Here is a 22,687-nt window from a genome sequence, read left to right as displayed (position 1 = left end):
ACCTAAAATGATCTGTTGCACACCAAAAAGTTCAATAAGTGGCTTCATGTTTATTTAATACATTGTATTATATTTTTAAACTTTAAAAACGTTCTTCTGAAAAATCAACATTTTTGATTTATGACGTTCTTGAAAGGAGTGAGCGAAATAGGTTGATAAATATAGGGAAGGGGGGAGGGGTTAAGGAACAAGAATTTAGTTAAAGGAAACATAGATAATAATGGTGACGTATTTAGAAAGAGTATATTATTAATTAACATTTTATGTATTTCTAAATTTTCAAAATTATTCATGACTTGACCTTTATTTATAGCAGAGTGTAATAATTTAAGTGTATGAGAGTCAAATGAGTGGTTAATTTCTATGATATGATTTGCAGATTCCAAAAAATAATTACTTGTTAGTCCACGGCGATGTTCTCCTATTCTAATTTTTAGACTTCTCGCAGTTAAAAACTCATCAAGTTCAAGTGTTTAATTAAAAAAAAATAATCAACATGTCATTCCACAAAGTTAATGCCGAATCAATAAATAATTCTATTGAAAGATGTTATAAAATTTGCCAATGGCGCAGATATTTGTAAACTAGACAGCTGCAGTATACAAATGCTGGCGGTAGCCACTCGGCGGATATCATCTTTTCCAATTTACGGAACAAATTGTAAAGGTCCAAATAAAGATTTCCTTTACTGGAAATAATATTTTTATCTTAAGTAAAAATGTTGTTAAAATACATAATTGGATTTTTAATTTTGCGCCACCCTAAATCTGTATACTGCAGCTATTGAAAGCTGTCCCCCCGCATTCCCAGATCTGATACATAAGCATCAAGGCTTCTTGTCAGACCTCCTCTTGCAAAGTAATTTTTTTAAATGAATTAAGTAGCGAAATTTATAGAAAATGTAAAAAAAATGTATCTCGATTTCACGGTGAATTTTGCATTCAAAAGCTTATATACTGTATACTGCAGCATTTTGCAGTATACTGCATGTATACTGTAGCTGTCCACAATGTTAAATATGATAGACATACGACGTCATTTTACAAAAATTATATATTCTTCCGATAGGGTGATTCATTTTGCTCCATCCTGTATATTAAGCGCTATAACGAGATATGACTTGTGCATAATCTGTACTTTTTCTAAGCGCTTTGACGAATCATTACAGCACACTTTTGATATCAATATATATATATATATATAAATATATATATATATATATATATATATATATATATATATATATATATATATATATATATATATATATATATATATATATATATATATATATATATACATATATATATATATATATATATATATATATATATATATATAAAAATATATATATATATATATATATATATATATATATATATATATATATATATATATATATATATATATATATATATATATATATATTTATATATATATACCCAGACTCCCATATTATTGTAAGATACTCTTTGTGAGATATCAATATAAATTATGATTTGTGTCATATTCTCATTTAATGTATCTTCGTTTTAAAAGGTAATCCCTCTTTAAACTCACAACAGAAATATATCGTATTGTTTTGATAAAAATTCTAGTGAAATTCTAGTGATTCAAGCACTATGTTTCGAATTTAGTCAATATATTTAGAAGTTCCAAGTATTTGAGTAGTGTGGTAGTCAATCATGGTTAGAATTGGTGAATGTTACTCGTATGTAAAGTTATCACTCAACCCTGTATACCCAGACTTCCATATTCATCTCCATCTATGTTGAGATGTCCAAAATGAAAATTTTGAAACGTTACACGTGTGTAAAATGATCAGTTAAACCAGCCTGTGACGGTTGTTGGCCCCGTAAATGGCCATACTAACTTATTCTTCTTCATATTTGTTGAGATGATAAAATATAAAAATATTTAAAAAATATTTAGAAAAATTAAAAATTCTCATCATTATAACTAATAAGGAAAATATTCATATTTACTTTGTTTATAAACACAACCAGTTCTTTTCACAGAACTCGTTTTTTTTTAATAAAACAAGATTCCTCTTATGTAAGATAAATGGTAATTTCTCTATGAGTGCGATTATTTTTGTCATTTCCCAGCAGTCGAAATAACGAATTTAAATTTGTCGTAAAAATAACCAGTTTTTTTTCATTTGAACTGTTTATAGTCTATTCAAATATGAATTCGGGTCGTTAAAAATGTTTAGTATCCTACAGAAAACTGGATTCATGGAAAAGATTAGCAAACTCCACTTTGTAAGGAATATAATTAGTTATTTTTCATTATGATAACTGTTTATTAAACCTGTAATGTAAATTTTACTATTATAAATCTTTAAAAATAACGTTTTAAAAAATAAATTCATTTACATGTTTCAATGAATAAACCCCTGTATTCGTATTTTTTATAGTGATTGATATTAATTTTTTGGCAAATACCACTTTTTCTTAAAAAAATCTATTTTGACACGTGTTTCGATGCATTCGTGTTTAAAAATAATGCAAAATATATCGAAATAAGTGTCACAATTGATTTTGATACATTGTAGTATTTACCATGAATAGATATTACTACAAAGTGACTGTCGAATCAATAAATACAAATTAATTATTATAAACCATTTTCTTACATTTTTTTCTTACATTCGTGTTGTGGTTAACGCGTTTAGCTACCTTGCCAATGGTCTTGGTTCAATTCCAGATTCGTTAAAGTTAATGATGAATGAATTTTCACCCTCATAATAACTCAATACCTAATACTATTTTACGTACTGGAAACGCCTGAAAACATGATTATGCTAAGTGGAGAAAACCAGACGTATGAACAAATATTTGGACACTAATTTTTTTTTAAATAAAATTATTTTCTAATTTTATCCCTCACCTAACGGTGCATAGGACACTGAATCATTTATAAGTGATTTTACCTTGATATTAACGATTATGAAAGCAAAGTGAATATTGCAGTGAAAAATCACCTGAATTTATTTATTTATTTTTCTAAACATATTACATACATAAGTCATATATAACATTCCCGATGAGTAATTTCTATTTCTCATTTTGGGACATGGGATTAAGGTTAACAAGACTAGAATACAAATAATAAAGTTACAAAAAATATTTTTAAATAACCAAAACTAATACTAATACATGGCAAAATATAAAAACAGTAAACAGGCATAATACATAGGCACAAGAAGCATATTTAAAAGAAATAAATGAGAAAAACATAAGGTAAGAAGCATATTTTAAATAAACAAAAGAAAATGTAAAAAATGAAAAAATATAATAATTTATATGACAAGTGATAAACAACATTAGAAGGAGTAAATTGAGAACTACGCAAGATAAAATGCAGAGAAAACAATCACATTAGATTGTACATTAGATGCGGTATTTCTGCGGAGCTGACTTGTTAGGATGACCGAGATAAACCCCCTGGAAATCGAACCTGCGACCTTTGAAAAAGTAAGTAACAGCTCGACTGCATCAACTTCCATTGAATAAAGGAAAAAAAATATTTACATACATCACAATCAACGCGTAGCGAGTCTTAAATGTAGTTTCTTGAATGTTTTTCGCAGTTACTTTGTGGCACATTTTATAAACTTTATAAAATTAAACAACTTTGTTTTAACCACTTTTTATTATAAGTAAACTTTAACCTACCGGTTTCGTTGTTATTTAGGGTTGCTACGCAATGCATAGTAAAAACAACATTAAGGATTTTTTTACGGAGTGTATGGAAGTTTTTGGTAAGGGAATGTAAATTATTAAATAAAATAAAATACAAATAAAAATAAAACCTCAATGATGCATAGGGCACTGCGTCATATAAACGCAGTGTTATCTTGATCGTTTACACATGAAGGAAAGGTGATCAGCCCTCCGCTTCAGGTACCAGTCCAGGGTAATAATATTGAATAAATATTACAGTGAAAAAATTACTTATATTTATTTTACCCCCCTTGGGAATCGAACCCGGGACCTCCAGAACGGCAGCCGAGCGTGCTGACCATTACACTACGGAGGCGGACTAAATAAATAAAATAAAATATTATGAGTATTTTAATGTTTTAGAAATAAATAAACTCTGATGATGACAAGGTTCTTGTCGAAACCGGTAGGTTAAAGGGTACTGATAAAAGTGGTTTAAACAAAGTTGTTTCATTTTATAAAGTTTAAATGTAGTTAGGACATGTGGAGCGAATGGATAACGAGAGAATGACCAAGAAAATATATGTGGCAAATGTGAGAGGCACGATCAGATCTATCAGAACCTAAAATCTGGCGGTGTCAAAAGTCAGCGTAATCGGAGGGCATGTATGACTAGATGTATGGATGTGGAGTGTATGTCAGGACAGAAGAGTGTGGCGTTCCATCCTCTCTGCCTACCCCTGCGGGGAAACGGCGTGATGGTAGTAGTAGTTAAATGTAGTTATTTACACCAATAATAAATTGATATTTTGACTTAAGTATATAAAATTAATTTAAATTTACAATTTTAATTTGTAATCTATTACTAAATTATCATTATTCTGTCGTACAAAAAACGACATTGATTGATGATCGAATTAAACCTTAAAATATTCGAGTCTCCGGATTCGAAACGGTTCGTATTTGACAATGATGCTAATGAATTTTACAACGTTTGTGTATTTTTTGCAGAGTCCAGTGTTAGAAATTTTAATTAAATACGTAGGTACTTGCGATATTTAAGCCATTTTTTATAATCTGTCAATAAATTATTTTAAGACACAAAGTCTTATTTTTTACGTAATTCGCTAAGCTTTCAAAGCTTGTTTTTCTAAGAATTTACAAATGAATTCTTAAGTATTAAAAAACATCGCAACGCTGTATTTTTATTCATTATTTTGAACACATTATAAAAGAATGAAATATTTATTAAGGTGGGATAATCGATAGCCCGCAACTCAATTTTTTTAACACCGTTTTTGTATTGAAAAGATAAGTTTTTCGAAATAAATATATGGTTTTGAATAGAAATTGTTAACAAGGAAAGGAGTTTTTTTTAAATGAAAATAAACAAAAAATCTCATTATTTGTTAGATTGAGAGATATTCATACTGTTAATAAATAAATAAATATATATTTACATATACATACATATATATATATATATATATATATATATATATATATATATATATATATATATATATGTAATAAAATAACTAGGTACCTACCTATACATTTTATTAAGTACTTACAAAAAGTACCTACATAAAACAGTTCTACCACCAGATGCCGCATGCGTCGCTCAGAATAAAACAAAAGACTTCCGATAATATTATTAACTGTCAGAATCAGATAGATAGATAGATAGATAGATAGATATAAAAATTATTATAAAGATAAATTAAGAATAAACTTTAATTACAAAGCAACACATTGTTTATTTTATTATTATACACCCACTTTACATATTATTTACACTTAATTTTCAAAAGGAAAATATTACCACGTTATAAAACGACAATTTTGTTAATCAAAAATGAAGAAACAAAATAAAAATAAAATGGATACTGCTCCTCAAACATTAGAAAACTTACTAGAAAAATTAATACAAAATGCTCAGGTAAGCAAACATCAAAATTTAAAAGATATTTCAGAGAAGTTCATCATTGAAAAATTTACAAGCAAAAATCCTAATGCAAACCAGTGGATGGATATTTTTGAAAAAGAATGTACACGTTTTGAGGTGACAACGGATGAGAAAAAAATTGAAATATTAAGATTGTTTATGGATAAAAGTTGTGAAGATTGGTACAGTTCGATGATGATAAAATTTTCCATGAACTCAGAATGGATAGTATGGAAAAACAACTTTTGTAAAACATTTACAAACAAGGGATGGAACCATGTAATGTTTGCATTATCTTTTAAATATAACGACGGTTCCTTGTTAGACTATGCCATAAGGAAGGAAAAACTTTTGTTGGAGATGAGAAGAACGATCGACATGGGTACCTTAGTAGATCTTATTGTGGCTGGTTTACCAGAATTTATAATTAATAAGATTGATAGAGAAAAATTAGAAGATACAGTCGATTTATTCAATGAAGTAAAAAAACACGAAAACATTGTAAATAAAAAAAGGTTTTCGGATCAAAGAAGATATGGAAATCTAAGAACTAGTGGTAAAATTAAAGATAAAAGTCCATGTAAGATTTGTGAAAAATTAAATAAGGGAACTCGATATCACCCTGAAGTAACGTGCTGGTTTAGAACAAAGGAGGATGATAAGTTTAATAATAAAAATACTATCAGACATGTAAACAATTCAGTTATAGAAGCTAAGTTAAACGAAACCGATCAAAAAAACGAATAGTAACACCATTAATAAATGTCAAACTATTACTAAATGATCAAATTGAAATATTTGGAATTTACGATTCAGGTTCAAATGTTTCTCTAATAAATTCTAAGTTATTAAAACTAAAAGGAAAAGGAAACAATATGAATGAAGCAGATTTAGTAACAATTAATGGTGTTAAAAAGACAAACGGTTTGACGACTTTGAAAATAAAAATATTTGAATTGGAAAAAAACGTTGATGTATATATTATTGATGAAGAAAATTTCAAATATGATTTTTTGATAGGATTAGATATGATAAAAAAATTTAAACTAATCCAAAATGAAGACTTAAAAATAACACAGAGACAATGCTTGAAAAATGAAAATAAAAATAAAGTAGAAAAAACTTATTCGAAAGATAAAATAAAATATACTCCAGGAAAGAAGAATTTAGAAGTAGATTGTCTAAGCAGGAATCCAGTATTAAAATCGAATGAAAATGCAGATGAACAATTAAAAGTTGTTAATTTGGTTAAATTAGAAGATATTTTAAAAGATCAGAATAAAAATGAAGACATACAAATAACACAGAAACAGTGCTTGAATAATGAAAATAAAAATAAAGTAGAAAAAAATACTACAAAATATAAAACAAAATATACTCCAGGAAAGAAGAATTTAGAAGTAGATTGTCTAAGCAGGAATCCAGTTTTAGAATCGAATGAAAATGCAGATGAACAATTAAAAGTTGTACATTTGGTTATATTAGAAGATACTTTAAGAGATCTGAATAAAAATGAAGGAATTCAAAAGAAAAAAACAAATGGATTGAAAAAAACTGGGTCTACTTTAAAAGGGTCAAAAAAAAAAAAATACAAAAAAAAGAAAGAAAGAAAAATAAACGGAAAAAAAAGAAAGAAAGAAAAAAAAAACAAGAAAGAAAAAAAAGAAGGAAAAAAAAGAAAGAAAGAAGAAGAAAAAAAAAAAACTTTATCATATCACTAAACTTATACCAGTCCCTTCACTACAAGAAGATGATCCGGAGGACGAGTGAAAATTTTACTATGAATTTTCATCCCCAAGGGGGGAGATGTAATAAAATAACTAGGTACCTACCTATACATTTTATTAAGTACTTACAAAAAGTACCTACATAAAACAGTTCTACCACCAGATGCCGCATGCGTCGCTCAGAATAAAACAAAAGACTTCCGATAATATTATTAACTGTCAGAATCAGATAGATAGATAGATAGATAGATAGATATAAAAATTATTATAAAGATAAATTAAGAATAAACTTTAATTACAAAGCAACACATTGTTTATTTTATTATTATACACCCACTTTACATATTATTTACACTTAATTTTCAAAAGGAAAATATTACCACGTTATATATATATATATATATATATGTATATATATTTATATATATATATATATATATATATATAAATATATATTTATATATATATATATATATATATATATATATATATATATATATATATATATATATATATATATATATATATATATATATGTATATATATATATATATATATATATATATATAAATATATATATATATATATAAATATTTATATATATATATATATATATATATATATATATATATATATATATGTATATAAAAAGTACTTACAAATAGTACCTACATAAAAAGATTCTACCACCAGATATCGCATGCGTCGCACTGAATAAAACAAAAGACATCAGATAGAAAAATATAATATTGTTAACTGTCAGAAATTTAATGAAATGAAATTTAATGAAAATTATTGTAAAGATTAATTAAGAATAAACTTTTATGGTCGTTTCTTTAATTACAAAGCAACACATTGTTTATTTTATTATTAAACACCCACTTTACATATTATTTACACCCAAATTACCAATTTATAAATACATATATATATATATATATATATATATATATATATATATATATATATATATATATATATATATATATATATATATATATATATATATATATATATATATATATATATATATATATATATATATTTATATATATATATATATATATATATATATATATATATATATATATATATATATATATATATATATATATATATATATATATATATATATATATTATCTATATATATATATATATTATATATTATATATATATATTATATATATATATATATATCTATATATATATATATATTATATATATATATATATATATATATATATATATATATATATATATTTATATATATATATATATAGATAAACTTAAATATATTCAATAACCGAAAGTATTTTCACGATTTGCGTGCTGGAGATGCTCTTGATTTATTTAACTACATTCACGACACTCCATGCAATTATCGCAAATAACATATCGATGTATGTATCTCACACCCAAACTACACTCCACATCTACATGGTCATTTTATTTAAATTCCATTAAGCACTTTTTGACCTTGCATTCTATCCTGATTTCCCAATTTATCACATGATTTGAACATTTCAAAGATTGCAGAAACAACTGGTTACCAATAACATTTGGCGATCATGTACGAGTGAATGCAATTTCTAGTACACAACCATGATACACGATTTACATGCAACGAAGGTTTGGTAGTCCCGAGAATAAACAATAAATATGAGTCGAACACTGCAATATATCGTTACAAACATTTTTATTTTTTGCCGATGGATGTTAGAGGTCAAAATAAAATATGTAACAAAGACAAAATAAAGAAATGGGTAAATGATCAAGAGTTAATTCTGAGAAAATTGTTAAATATGCATGAAATATATGTAGTAAAATCCATATTGCATTATTTTTTTAAAGTTAGTTAGATTGAAAGATATTTTCTCATTCATGTATCTCCTTATACAAACCCTCAGATTATTCTAACTCCTGACTTTACCACTTTTAAGTATTTGTAATACTTGATTCATGTCAAGTTTTTCTAGGTCTTCTTCTTCTCCTACATCTCTGTTCTATTTAACTTCATTCGCCTCATAATTTGTTTAACTGTTCTTCATTCACTCATCCGTTCCACGTGTCCACATACCTTCTCAACACCTTCCTTAATTTTATCGATAATGCTTCTCTCAGCTTTTCATTACTTCCTTATATCACCTTTCGAACTTGCATTATACATCGTTTTGTCGCACATTCTTTTGAGAGATCGCATTTCATCACTTTTTTTTTTCTTCGAAATCTTTATGATTGTTTTTTTTTTTAATTATTTATTTTTATTGTCACTGACATAGTGACTGAAAGTTCCTGAAACTTTGTTTGCTGAAATGTGAATCCTTCAGAACTCCTAGAGCTTCCGTATCTAATCTTTTGTACCGGAAATGAGACAATTAAAAATGAAATTAAATAGATTCGTTTGTTAATTTTTCTACACATAGCCTTTGATTTTTCGCGTATATATACCACATACAAACAATCGCATGAAAATTAAAAGACAATCCATAACACCATTAAAAGCAAGGATTTAATTTATAGACTAACGAACAAGTTGCGGCCATAAATGCTTCCATAAAGGTTACAGGATGTAGATGAAATTCACACCTACTTTTTGACTTAAAAATAAATATGTACCAGAATCGTCATTAAATTTTATATCAGCATCAAGACCAATGCTTTATCATACGCTAAATCATATAAAAATAATTGGCTTAGTTGTTAAGGCGGGATTATTGATAGCCCGCAACATAATTTTCTTTAAACCCTGGCAACATTTAACGTTATTGCATTTTATGCTTAATACACCGTTTTTGTATTGAAAAAATTAGTTTTTCTTCTTTTTATGATTTTGAAAAGAAAAAAGTGATTGAAAGGTAAGGAGTTAAAAAATCAAAAATATTTATCCATAAAAAATATTCTTTAAAAAATCAAGTTACGTATAAAGATTTGTGTATAATAACATAACAACTATACAGTTTATTTTACATAAACTTCATTTGACCAGTGTCCGTGTTTCGTCGTTACTAACATCATCAGACCGTCACTAAACCCTAAACCCGGTCACAGGTCAAATAAAATAAGATTCGTGTATAATAACATAACTATACAGTTCTTACCACATAAATTTTATTTGACCAGTGTCTGTGTTTTGTCGTAACTAACATCATCAGACTGTCACTAAACCCTAAACTCGGTTACAGGTCAAATAAAATTTATGTGGAAAAAAAATTAAAAGATGTTATTTTGTTGCATAAAATGCAGAGAAATGTCAATACAAAGCTAAAAACGGATTAGTGCGGCATTCTATTCTCTCTACCTACCCCTCAGCAGCTAGTTAGTTAATCATTTATATTAACATTTTAATATCTTAACATAGAGGACGAAGAATATGAAGGCCTGTGTATTTGCAGACTTCCATATTTTTCTTCTTCTGCGTTGAGATATCTAAATGTAAAAATAACTCCAAAGCGGAGAAACCCAGATTTGTGAACAAGTATTTAGACACACAAAATGTAACTGATTATAATTCTTTTGTCAACTCCAGGCTAGTATTGAATTTCTATTGATGATATATGTTAAATGATATCCATATATGTGTGACCATTCATTGAACCTCGGGTTTCCCGACCAATATCCTGGTACTTTGTCTTGTATGAGGTTATAAAAATAAACTGCTCTGCCTGGCACGACGGGAAAGACCCACCCATGTAAATAATAAAATACATTAAGGATACTTTAAAAATGCACCTAGTCATAAATACCTAATATTAAACAAAGTTTTTATTCACGATTTTTAACGACTGAATGAAATTCTACTTTTTTTTTGACATCTCATCAAAGACGAAGAAGAATATGGAAGTCTGGGCATTAACGGGGCTGACAACCGTCATAGGCTGGTTAAAGTGATCATTTTACACACGTGTAACTTTCACCAATTCTACCCATTGTCAATAACCACACTATTCAAATTCTTGGAAGTTCTATATATGTATATATGTGAACCAATTTTGAAACATTGTTCTTGAATCACTAGAACTTCACTAGAAACATCTGTTGGTGAGATGAAAAGAAGCTTTTTATAGAGCAGAAACTCTTTTATTAGTACGTGAGGTCCGAATCCTGGATTATAATAACATACATGAGAAACTCCAGAAAATATCATTTTCGTTTTTATTTTTCAGCTTATAGTTTGACCAGTTAATTTATTTACAACGTTTTGAGTGCATCCAAATATTTATTCACAAATCTGGATTATCTCCAATTACAGGAGTTATTTTTCGTATTATTTTTTGACATGTCATTTGAGATCTCAAAAATGTATGAAAAATAACTCCTATAACTGGAGATAATACAGATTTGTGAATATTTATTATTACAAGTTATTTTTGTAAATATTCTGTTGGTTTTCCAATACTTAAATAAATGATGTCATACAAATATGAAATTAAATAAAGCTTTTCACCAATTCAATCGTAAATCGTCCTTTGATTTTCTCTTTTTATAATCAAAGCAAATGCCATTTCGATAATAAACAACAAACACCGTCTAAAAATAGAGTTATTAATTACTCATATTTATTATTTGCAAATTAATGATTTATGCTTATTGTATTCAATAATCGTGTTTCTATAATTATGAAGTAACATTTCATATTTTGAATTGTCTACTATTATTCAAGATTAATGGCTGAGATATATATTAATATGATTATACCTAAGTATTTGTAGGTATTTTGAAAGTAAGTAATGTACTATCAATAATAAGTATTGGTATTTAACAGTAGATTGAATATATTGTTCGGTATTCAAGGATATCAGAGTGTCTTCCGATTGTTTCAAGAGCACAAAATATGAATTCTTGGCATACCTTATTCATTAACCCTCCAGCGGGCGCGTTGTCATAAAATTTATGACAAATGCACCTTATCGCTTCCTCCACCCTTACCACTTAATTGCAAGCATCCAGCTCCGAGCTATTCGAGGATCAGTGTCTCTCTAAACTACAGATGTACCTGGTGTGCTAAAAAGTTTTGGTTTTTCATTGTAATTTGGATTTTCCTTTGAACGTAAATTTAAAAAAATGGCTCCTTTAAGTGTATTTTATATATTTTATATGGAAATAAACTAATTTTCCTATTTATTTTTCATTTAAATCGTTTCCTTTATGGTTAAATATATTTTTTTACTTATTCAAGACGTGTTTTAACAGGAAAACATGTCAGACCAACAGAAGAGAGGAGAAAACCATGAAAGAATTTTTAATTGGAAAAAATAAATTTACACGATGGTAAAAGACATGTTTATTTTTTTAAGTATATTTATCATTTTTAATTACAGAAAAGCAATTTCATATGATTTTTATTAAGAAAACCCAAGTTACATACAGAAAACGTAATGACATAAAATTTATGACACGCGCCCGCTCAAGGGAAATTTCTCAACGTGCCCGCTTGAAGGTTAACTATATTTGTATAAGACCTGTGCATTAAAATAAAATGAACAAAGATTTCTTCGTCATATATTTATATATTATAAAAGATATAAATATATTATATTTATTTAATATTTCCTGGACTGGTTCCTGAAGCGCAAGAGTGATCACCTTGCCTTCATGTAAGTAATGATCAATATAACACTGCGTCAATTCGATGCAGTGCCCTATGCACCATTGGGTGCGGTTAAGCGTTATAATAAATATTTATATTTATTTTTTAATGCTTTTATTTTGCACCTTTTTGAAGATATAAGTTTATCTACAGAAACAGTTTTAGATAAAAAGTAACATTATCTCTTCGTAAACCCCGTGTGTAGCTGGGATAATCGATAAGTATGTATGAGGAAATATATATATATATATATATATAAATATATAAATATATATATATATATATATATATATATATATATATATATATATATATATATATATATATATATATATATATATATATATATATATATATATATATATATATATATATATATATATATATATATATATATATATATATATATATATATATATATATATATATATATATTTATATATATATATATATATACATATATATATATATATATATATATATATATATATATATATATATATATATATATATATATATATATATATATATATATACATATGTATGTGTATATATATTATACATATCATCAATGGACCCACATGATGCATTCCAGTGATTAAATATAAAAATAATAAGTAATAGTGTTTAAATATATTGCTAAGAATGTTAAAACATTAATCATGTAATCCTTACACATTACGAGAATAATCATTTACTAAATTGCTGACATTTCCTGTCGCCTTATCTCTCAAATGATCCTAAATAATTGAGAATTATTCTTTGAATCATTGCAATGATGATTGCTTTTGATTTTAAGGACAACACATTTAATTCTACTTCAATATTATAGACCTTGAAATATCAACGAAGATGATGCGTCTTATCTTTCGCAATAATGAAGATGATATTCGCCTTTGTTAAGTGTGACGATTTATCAACGTCGTAATCTAATAATTAATTTCATTTATTGATTCACTGGCAGTCACTTTGTAGTAATATCTATCCGTTTTGTATTTAAATGTTTAGGAAAATACCATTATTTCTTTACATCTATTGTGGCATGTGTATCGATGCATTCAGCGTCATTTTCAAACACCATCTTCCTAGCTCCATCCCAACTTATCGTCTTTGTTGGGGTCAACTCTCTTCATCCCCAGGTTGTAGGTTTTTCTATCTTATACAACGTCACCCAGAAATATATGCCTTCGACTCATGTTATCTTTCAGTACAGTATGTTCAGGTTCTCTTTGTACTATGTGCCTTTAACATCTGAGAACAATTTTTTTTTTATTTATGTGGAAAAATAAAAACACGCACATACATCAATGCAACTTTGTGTAAAAATTTCCAAGCAATCGGTGAATAATATTAGGAAAATTATTGAATAAACTAGTATTAAAATTTTTGTTGGGTAATATATCCAAATTAAAACAAGTTTTTTTTTATTGAATTCTACATTTATTTATGTATATGTTAATACGTGACGCGTTTCGTCTTCTTAGGACATTATCAAACACTATTTGTTTTGAGTAATGACGAGTCTTACGAGTGTTTGATAATGTCCTAAGAAGACGAAACGCGTCACGTATTAAGATATATAATAATAATAATAAAACCCTTATCCGCACCCCAATGGTGCATAGGGCACTGCGTCATATAAACGCAGTGTTATCTTGATCGTTTACAAATGAAGGAAAGGTGATCAGCTCTCCGCTTCAGGTACCAGTCCAGGGGAATATTGAATAAATATGACAGTGAAAAAATCACTAATATTTATTTTACCCCCCTTGGGAATCGAACCCGAGACCTCCAGAACGGTAGCCGAGCGTGCTGACCATTACACTACGGAGGCGGATGAAATAATATTAAGATATACATAAATAAATGTAGAATTCAATCCAACAAAAACCAGTTCTATTTTGGATATATTACCCAACAATTTAATATGAAATTCTACCAACTGTCCGCAGTTACAATAATTTTTTTTTATTATTTATATACAGATAGATAAAATTTCAAAGTAATCAGTAAAAAACTTGAGGAGATTTAAATTTAAAAAACAAACAAACATTTAAAATTTTCAAACAATTGGTACGGCATTCACTATGTATATCTATCTATTATTAATTTAAGTTTTACTACTTAAGCAGGATTTTTTTTGAAATAGTGTTATTTACCAAGAAAAAATAATAAAAACCTTTTATTAAATTTTCAGAAGCAGTCGCTAAACATTGAGATTTATATACATACCTTTATCTTGCTACTGAAAAAGTGTTTTTTTAGCCTATAGAGGTAAAACCCTTATCCGCACCCCAATGGTGCATAGGGCACTGTGTCATATAAACGCAGTGTTATCTTGATCGTTTACACATGAAGGAAAGGTGATCAGCCCTCCGCTTCAGGTACCAGTCCATGGTAATATTGAATAAATATTACAGTGAAAAAATCACCATATTTATTTTACCCCCCTTGGGAATCGAACCCGGGACCTCCAGAACGGTAGCCGAGCGTGCTGACCATTACACTACGGAGGCGGACAGAGGTAATGTTAAGGTAAACTACACCGCTTATTAGAATCGATATTCAGGAAGCTTTCAGCATTAATAGGTAAGATAAGCACATTATCAGCAAAGTGGTATGTACAACACCAATAACGATTACAATCAACTCTATTTATAAAAGTAGGTATGTTTTAAAACAGAGGACAGTGTTAAACACACTGAGAAATAGTTATGCATTGTAAGAAAACGTAATTCATATACATCTCGAATGCCTTGGGTCAAGGACTAACTTTAAACCGCACAAAGCGAGCAATAACCACGCACTTACACAGGTTTAACAGTCTCAACTATATTCCCATGATTAAAACGATCACTTTGAGTTCTTTTGAACATCAATTTTAGGTGTTTAAATTAAACCTCGTGAGACTCCTGCCTAAAACGAGGCTAACCTCGTATAAAATAAGCCTGGTTGGTAAAATTTTTATTCATAACATTTTGTATTTGTCCAAATCCTTATTTCGTGATAGTTTAGATAGACAAGGAACTCTTCTGAGAGGTGGTATCATACATGATATAAATAGTGAAGGACATTGGTACTATAAACTAAGCTTGGACACAAAATGCAGAAACTTCCTCTAGTAGAACGGAAGACCCTTCTCCTGAGAATTTTTACGTGGTTTCCTCCCAACAATGAGCAAATGCTGAGAAGTTCATGATTGGCCCACACTAGATTATCCCTCCTGTTCCCAACACAGATTAAAATAAAACATTTTTTTATGTTAGAAGGGACAAAAAGTCACATGATCTTTAAACTGTGTATGTACATAAATAATCAAGGTAATTATTAGAGAAAACACTTATTTTTTTAACACTTGAGTTTATTTATGACAACTAGTTTCGGCTTCTTCTCCGGAAACTTAGCTTCCAAAACTAGTTTTCATAAATAAATTCAAGTGGTAAAAAAAACAAGTGTTTGTCTTTCATAATTTTAATATGTCTTACCACAAAGTAAATGCCGAAATAATAAGTATAATTTAAACAAGGTAAATAATAAACGCAACTCCCATCTAATAAAACTATCATTGTTCACAAGTCTGGGTTTCTCAACTTCGGAGTTAGTTTTACATTTTGAACTCTCAACATAGATGAAGACGAATATGGAAAATGACTCTTCTCCTATTATCCCTTGACTCTACGTAACCCTTCAACCTTAGAGGTTTGCTGCTGCCTTAACTTGATCAGTCCATCATGTGGAACATCTTCCTCTCCCTCTCTTCCCTTGCAGGTTGCCAATCACAACCAGTGATTCCAGGCTATCCTAACTGCCACACGCAACGTGTCCAAAGAACTGAAGAATCCGTCGTGTAGTCATTGGCCAGAGTCAAGCCATCCAAGTGTAACTCCTGACGAATGGACCCGTTAGTGCGTCTAGCTGTCCATAGAATTCGGAGCATGCGCCTCCAACACCACATATCCAATGCGTCAATTTTTATCCTTTCTGCTAATTTTATGGTCCATGTTTCAGCAGCATAGAAAAAAAAACGGAGAAGACCAAACTCCTGACAAGCTTTATCTTGGTGTTGTTACTAACATCCCGGTCTTTCCAGATTTTGTCTAATTAGACATGGCACTTTTGGTAATGGCAATATACGTCGTCCTAAGTTTACAAATAAATAATACAGGATCGAATAGGTTAACATCACAAATTTGCGTATGAAGGTATGTAAATTGTAATGTGGTCGGATTCAATTCATAAAGTGCGATAATTTTCCCGTTGATTCATATACATGTCGCTCACTCCTTTCAACAACGTCATATATAAAAAAAAAGATTTTTCAGGAGATCGTTTAAGTTTAAAAATATTATCAAATGTATTAAAAATAAATATCAACTAACTTTTTTCTGTGTAACAGATCTTTTTAGGTAAAACCTGAGCTTTTTTTCTCCATTTGAAAAATATTAAATATATTTAAAAAAAATAATTAAACAATACCCTTTCTTCAAAATGCAAAAATAACACTTTTCGCCCTGTAGCGGGTAAATATTAAGTTAAAAATATACCTCTTTTGCTGGGATATATGGAAGTATCTTTTCTGGGAATTCCAAAAACACTCACAACTAAAAATTGTCGATTTTTGATATATGACGATGTTGAAAGCAGTGAGCGATATATCCATTTTCTCACTTCCTAGTTATTGTAAGGCAAAATCATAATAATTACTCCAAACCTCTACACCAAGAAATACGCAAATTGAATAGTTTGTAAGGTGTAATTTGACGATAGATGCGTGAGAATAATATTCATAATAATATGGTACGCTACTTAAATCACACGATTTCATATCTTTCTTCCGTTCCACGTCAAAACATTTTCATCTTAATGTAAATCAAAACATTCAACACATCTATTAAGAGATTAAACTGTGGATATCAAAGGTGGTTCTGGGAGGCGATTGTACTGTCGCCAGAAACAAGCACCCCAATGTTTTTCTGCATAGGATTACTTTTTCAGGCATACGACGTACTAAGAATCGTTCTATTTCCTTTACACGAGTATCTTACGAGTATCTCATACAACAACATACTGAACTCTGTGAAAATAGTATAGAAAACAATAATTAAAGTTATTTAAACATATATATATATATATATATATATATATATATATATATATATATATATATATATATATATACATATATATAAATCCAACAAAATGATTATTTACAAAGTTTCAAGTCCCAAACATAGAAACCATTTTAAAAAAACGTTATTTTTCAAATACTAAAGGGCGACAAATATTTGAATTTAAAAAAAAGTTTATCTTCGATATTCTTAAATGATTTTTCAACTCCAAAATGCAATACTAAGCAATTTCAACAAAACTTCAAATATTTGAGAATTAAATATTTCAATAAACTCTCTAAAGAAATTTAAAAAATGGAATATAAAAAAATTGTTAAGAAAAAAATTGATGCCCATTACATATAAATCTTGAAAAAATATATAAAAAAGACTATTATACCATTAATTATATAAAACATTAAACCTTGAGTGTAAGTCCCTCTCCAAGCACAAGAGCTCAGTTTCTTTTTTGGAGAGGCACAGCGAATCTAAAACTTAAAGTTTGCCATATATATATAAATGTTTAGAAAATGTATTATGTTGTACTTTAATATGTAACTATATTAAATAAATAAAATTTTAAAATTAAAAAAAAATCTATCTTTGTCTTTGTATCCACAATTTTTTATACTGATCATCTTTCTAAAGGATATGTTTTGAAGTGCCTACCTATTTTTATTTTATTATAGGTATGTAGAATAATTGTTCAAATTATAACCTATATTATATGAAGAATATTCATTTTTGACTTCTTAACATGATGAGATGCCAACAAGTTGAGATGTCAAAAATGTGTTTTTATACACTACTCTAGGCCTATTTAATAGTTTCAGAATAAACACTCCCTCATCAGGTCAACTATAGACTAATAGAATGATAAGGAGAGTGTTATATTACCGTACCACAAAGTAAACAATGCTTTTACAATACTAATACTACAACTACTACCATCACGCCGTTTCCCCGCAGGGGTAGGTAGAGAGAAAGCATGGAACGCCACACTTTTCTGTCCTGACAAACAATCCTCGCCTCCTTCACATCTATACATCTAGTCATACATGCCTTCCTATAACGCAGACTTTTGACACCACCAGATTTTAGGTTCTGATTGATCGGATCGTGCCAAGTCTTTTTCGGTCGTCCTCGTTCTGTTTTCCGGCTCACATTAGCCACATACGTTTTCTTAGTCATTCTCTCGTTATCCATTCGCTCCACATGTCGATACCACCGTAAAGATCTCTTTCTAATCATTTCAATTATTCCTTGTTCAGCCTTACATTCCTTTCTTATATCTTCGTTTTTCATTCTGTCATACAATGATTTTCCACTTATCTGTCTGAGAGAGCGCATTTCAACAGCGTTCACTCTGCTTTCGTCCTTCCTTTGCCAGTTCCATATTTCGCTTCCATACATTAGTGTCGGTACCAGCACGCCGTTGTGAACCACTAGCTTGGCTTGTATTCACTCTTCTCTCAATATCCCTATACACTTTTCCATCCCTTGTGAACATGCTTCCTAGATATTTAATTTTTTAAAGTTGCTTTTCCAATACATTTTTTTAAATTTACAATACCTACATAGCATGATGAGTTGAAAGGAATGTAGGTACATACGTGAAGTATACCATAAGAAAATATTTACTTGTGATTATTTACACATATTACGCTCAAACTTCCGCACACGTACGTACAATATAAATAAAAATTAACGTAATATCCCAATACGTAAATGATGTATCATCTCGTAAACAAAAATGTTCCAGTAGCCATTTTTTAATAACTGCGATATTTGAGTTTTTGTATGTATTAAATATGAATAATTACTGAGATATTTTTTCCTCAAACATTTTTTTCTAATTACCTCTTGCACATATGTATATGGTAGGTTCTCATTTGAGAATTATTTAAATCTTTTTTACTACATACGATTACCTGTGAAGTCGTATAATTTGTATATCACGAATATTTTTTGCAATTTTTATCCTTAACATAGTTTGAGGATATAACAGTTTTACCTTATATACTTCTACTACAGCCATCATGGTGCTTTTCTATAGGGGTAGGCAGAGAAGATGGACTTATTTATATTTCTTTAGTTAGCTAATATTATATTTAAAACACAATGTTTTTACACTCAATTTATATCACATATTTACATATTTTCATCTTATTACAGTATAAAAACATTTCTATAAATTATGTTTGAAGCACTTAATTTATGATTTTCCATTTTAAAATTAAAATGTAATTTAGTTTTAATTTAAAAAAAAAACATTTCTTTTTAAATTCTTACAGACTCTTTTCATTCTTTTTACATTCAGGCAACCATCATACATTTTCAAACCTAATTTGACAATCATTAAAAAAAATCGTTTTTTTTAAGAATAGTCTTATTTTATCATTATTTTTAGTACTCTGTTTTTGAAAAAATATAATAAAATTATACTATACATATGCAAATAATCGTAACTTATAGTAATGTTGAATTATATTTTTCATTGACCCCTATGGCTAGTTCATCGGGATTTCAAAAAATTCTTTACGTCAACTGTACTCATAATTTAAATGTTATAAACAACATTTTGAGTGTGTCCAAATACTTGTTCACAAAATCTGGATTATCTCCAATTACAGGAGTTGTTTTCATATTATTTTTTAACATCTCATCAAAGATGAAGATCTTCATCTTTGATGAGATGTTAAAAAATAATATGAAAATAACTCCTGTAATTGGAGATAATCCAGATTTCGTGAACAAGTATTAGTACACACTCAAAATGTTGTAAATAAATTATCTGGTCAAATTATAAGCTTGATAATAAAAATGAAAATGGTATTTTCTGGCGTTTCTCATGTGTGTGATTATAATCCAGGATTCGGACCTCACATACTAATATAAGAGTTTCTGCTTAGTAAAAAGCTTCTTTACATCTCACCAATAGATGTCTCTAGTGAAGTTCTAGTGATTCAAGAACAAGGTTTCTAAATTGGTTTATATATATAGAACTTCCAAGAATTTGAGTAGTGTGGTTGTCAATAATGGGTAGAATTGGTGAATGTTACACGCGTGTACAGTGATCACTTAAACCAGCCTATGACGGTCGTCAGCCCCGTAAATGCCCAGACTTCCATATTCTTCTTCACCTTTGATGAGATGTTAAAAAATAATATAAATGTTATAAGTTATGTGTTTTTCTAGTTTTAATTATAACTAACAAAAGTGATGAATTTATAATACCATAAATCCATTTTTTTAAAACATAAAGATGTCTTTTTCCTATATCTAAACGGTTGAACCTGAAAAATATCAATAAATTAGCGCCTACAGCAATATTTTTCGTGCGTCCATATTTCAAATTATAAAATGTGCGAGCACACACATTCAGTGTGACATACCTTTACGGCGGTCCAATAAATCATTTGAATCTTTATTTTTATTAACTGAAATATGTTGAAATGCGATAAGGTTTGAAATTTATGAACGTGAATATAAATATTAATATAAATTCCGATGCGAAGTAATCTTACAAGAAAATCCACCTTGAATTTCTCGAAATATACAGAGATGTCGCTCCGCGGGAAATATGTGGTATAAAAAACTTCTGCATGTAACATGATTTAAATTTTCACATACGTACAACTCAGCCGTATATTCTATATATGCGGTTTTATACTTATGAGGTATGAACATCGCGCGCACAGACTATGACAGCGCGCGCGCAGGCTTGCCAACTTGACGATTGGTCAAATTATAAGCTTAAATGACAAAAATGAAAATGATATTTTCTGGCGTTTCTCATGTGTGTGATTATAATCCAGGATTATACTAATACCTCACATACTAATAATAGAGTTTCTACATAATAAAAAGCTTCTTTTTATCTCACTAATAGATGTCTTTAGTGAAGTTCTAGTGATTCAAGAATAATGTTTCAAAATTGGTTATATTAAATATTCTCATTTAAAAAAATGAACCCACAACGGAGGGATGATAATCCCAAAAGTAAAAAATAAATACGCAAGTAGATCACTTCAAAACCTATTTCCAAGCGTTTTTTTATTTGTTACAGGCTGAGGTAAGAGGACAAACAAAAATATGGAGAAAAGGCAGAATAGAGGAATGGGTAAACGATCAAGAGTTCAAATTGTAAAAAAATGTCAAATAATTTTAAAAAATCTTTCTTTTTTGTCTGTATAATATGTTCAAATGTATGAAAATATTTTTTTATAAAAGTATGTAAAAATAACCACCGACAAGACATATAAGATGGCTTTTTAAGTCTCTGCAAAAAAATGTAAATTTGTAAATTAATTTATATTTGTATGGACATTTTTATAAATGTGGAATTGTTTAATTGGCTTTATTATTATTAATGTCAATATTTTTGTTAATGTAATTTTATGTTTATTATTGTTAATGTTAACAATTTTTTTATTATATTTTTTTAATGTAAAGCTGTACAATTCCCGAACAAATAAAATTTAAAATATATATATATATATATATATATATATATATATATATATATATATATATATATATATATATATATATATATTTATATATATGTTTACATATATTTGTATGTATATATTTAACGGATGAATAAAATTTTAAATACAATCATAAGTAATTTTTCGTTCTGTT

This window comes from Brachycentrus maculatus, unplaced genomic scaffold, assembly GCF_059751285.1.
Source record: "Brachycentrus maculatus isolate JH-2025_06_01 unplaced genomic scaffold, ASM5975128v1 h1tg000265l, whole genome shotgun sequence".
Lineage (NCBI taxonomy): Eukaryota > Metazoa > Arthropoda > Insecta > Trichoptera > Brachycentridae > Brachycentrus > Brachycentrus maculatus.
Note: the sequence above shows the minus strand (reverse complement) of the source record.